Here is a 3116-nt window from a genome sequence, read left to right as displayed (position 1 = left end):
AAATAGGAAATGTATAGAACGAGACATTTATTTTTGTTTTTTTACAAGGTGTCTCAATTAATTTTGGCGTTCAAATATGAAATTAGATGGCCGTATTTATTTTATTAAACAAGCTCAAATCAGAAAAAAAAAACTTTTTTGAACTTTATGATATACCCAAGCTGTCGGATTTTGCAATGATTATAAGTAAGTGTGACTTCATTATATGTAATCCTAAATAAATAAAGGTGCGGTTTGTATAAAACTTAGGCTCTGAACAATCAAATTAGAGCGTACCTTCAAATAATTTCGAGAAATGTAGTTTCAATATTGAACATCTATGTGATAGCCCTAAAATATATTTTCATCTTTATTTATAAAGTTTAAAGATATTGAAAGTCTATGTGATAGCCCGGAAATATATTGTCTATGAAATATATTACTGACGTAATATATTACCTGCAAATGGATTGTTATTGTTTGGGTAGTATTTAGATACAACATAATTGTTACTGTTTGGGTAGTATTTAGTATTTGAATAGTATTTAGATGCAACCTGATTGTTACTATTTGGGTAGTATTTAGATGCAACCTGGGAAATGCAGGGTTCCTATTTGGCTATATAAGAAAGAAATATGGGAAGTGTATTACCAATATTTTACCAGCACTTGCCTATAAACTATCATTTCTTTCTCTTTTTTATCACAAAATTCCACTTAAATGAATTAAAGTCATTATCACAGCATTCTAAAAAGATTTTCTAATAATAACATTATCACCATTTCAAAAAGATTTTTTAATAATAACATCATCACCATTCCAAAAAGATTTTCTAATAATACTTGTATCATTCTAAAGTCATCATCACACAATTTCTTACCTATTTTGACGCTTACATGGAATCACATGTCTTCTAACATAATTAAACTTTGGTTTCAACATGATAAATCATTGGAATAATATGATTGGAATAATGTGTTTTTATTGTGATAAGCCTTATTTTTATTTATTTATTATAGAAGTCTTTCAAATGTCTATCTATGTAATTTCAAATAAGCAATAAATTTATGATACTAAATTAAAAATCTTTATGATACAAGTTAAAAAATGGAAAGAAGTTTGATCAGTAAACTACAAGGTTTGGTAATTGCAGAAAAAAATTTTGAGGTGTTAGAGAAAACTAAAGATATATATTATTTCAATTGAGTTTTTACTAATCTCTTATGAGGATTATGTTGGGTGAAAAATTTTATTATAATTATGTTGTGTAATTTCTTATGTTGGTGATTTTTTTATTATAATTGTGCGGTATAATTTCTTATTGATTAGATATGCTAAAGAAAAATGGATATGCTAAGGAGAGAGAACGGAAAAAGTTCAAATGAGATAGTAAGGGGGCTTAAAAAACAAAAAAAAGTCCAAATGAGAGAAAGAGGCTTAAAGATAAAGCAAAGCACCTTATGCAAATCAATTAGTAGGTTTCAAGAGGGAGGGGACAGGATTAGAGAGGGAGAGAGCACCTAAGACGGGCTTAAAGAGGGAGGGTCTATACAAATCAAGTAGGCGGGTTGGCATGTTATTAAGCTAGGATAAGGCAGAGAGATGCACGCTAACGATTTCTTGACAATGCAAGGCGATATAGAGCAGAGGAGCAACTTGCACTAGGATTAGCACCTGCAATTAAACTGAGAAGGTCATCTATGGAACATAAACCCTCAAGAAGGAAATGCATATCGGAGTATGTTCTGCCAATTGATGGGAATAAGCTAGGAAGCTACCAGGAAGCTGGATGAACATAAAGAGTGGATTAGACTATAAAAGAGGATATAGGATACCTTGTACAAGAACCACATCTATTACTTGTGAAGTTGCAAAAAGGCAAGATAGCACTCAAGAACAAGGTATACTGGTTGAAGATTGAAGGAAATAGCTGGCAACCAAGATGCAAAACAAAGTTGGTTGTGAAATGTTTCAGAAAGACAAAGGGCATAGGAAAATATCAAAAATATCCTTTTACTCAATAATTTGAGAAACACCCATATTTTTTCAAGTTTAGGTGCATACTTGTTTTTTCTTGTTTTATTTATTTATACTCAAAATGCCCTTCATGTCTATCGCGAGCATAATAGGTCTATATGGTGATTCCAAGCACCCCAAGAACCACCCAGGTGGGTGCTTGGGCCTTCAGGTGCCTATGAGGGCCATGAAGGCCCATCATGGACCTAATAGGTCCATAATGATCCCAATATAGGTCCCAGGAGCATGATTGTCCCGAGACCATCACGAACCTATTAGGTTTGTCATCGGTGATCACAAATCTACTAGGTCCATGATGGTCTCTCGTCCCCTGAATCATAGCTGAATGAAGACATGTAGAAACTCACCGTAATTCCTCTATTGCTCATCTTTCCAATGTAAACCATACTTAGATATTGTCACAGTGTAATATCTGTTCCATCTAGAACTTAGAAGCCATATTCTTCTCCAAAGGTGGCATTCTCGATATTAGGAAAATCTTTTCCAGTGACTCGGGTAATTCAAAGGGAATCCGATTCAAAATTTGCTACTCACTCCAACCTGGTGTCGTCATTGACAATCACTATACAAATTCGGCTTCTAAATTACGAAAAGAAAAATCTCCCTAGTAAAATGTTGATCTTGTGCCCATTGGAACCATAAAGGATCTATTAGGTCTATGATGGGTTTTTACAGACCTATTAGGTCTATGAAACCCCAAGCATCCACTTGGGTGTGTCTTGGGGTGCTTGGGACCATCATGTACTGTTAGGTCCATTATAGACCATCATAAATACAATAGGTTTGTGAATGGGTATTTTGCATAGAAAAATAAAAAAAGGATGTGTATGTGCATAAAATTGAAAAAAATAAGGTACTTTTAGAAATATTTGGAAAAAAAGGGATATTTTCGATAATTTCCCAAGTGATTCAATCTTTTCTCAAGTTGTAACTGGTTCCTCTCTCAGTGGATATTTTAAGCCAAGTACTAAGCATAGCCCATCATGCAAAAAAGGAGAATGAAGAAATAAATAAAATTTCTTATGCAAAAAAGGAGAATAAAGAAATAGATAAAATTCTTTATGCATTGACACTAAGTTTATTGTATGTCATAGTGTATA

This window comes from Amborella trichopoda, chromosome 1 (assembly GCF_054954075.1).
Source record: "Amborella trichopoda isolate Santa Cruz 75 chromosome 1, AtrichopodaSantaCruz75HAP2 v2.0, whole genome shotgun sequence".
Lineage (NCBI taxonomy): Eukaryota > Viridiplantae > Streptophyta > Magnoliopsida > Amborellales > Amborellaceae > Amborella > Amborella trichopoda.
This window is presented reverse-complemented; position numbering follows the sequence as displayed.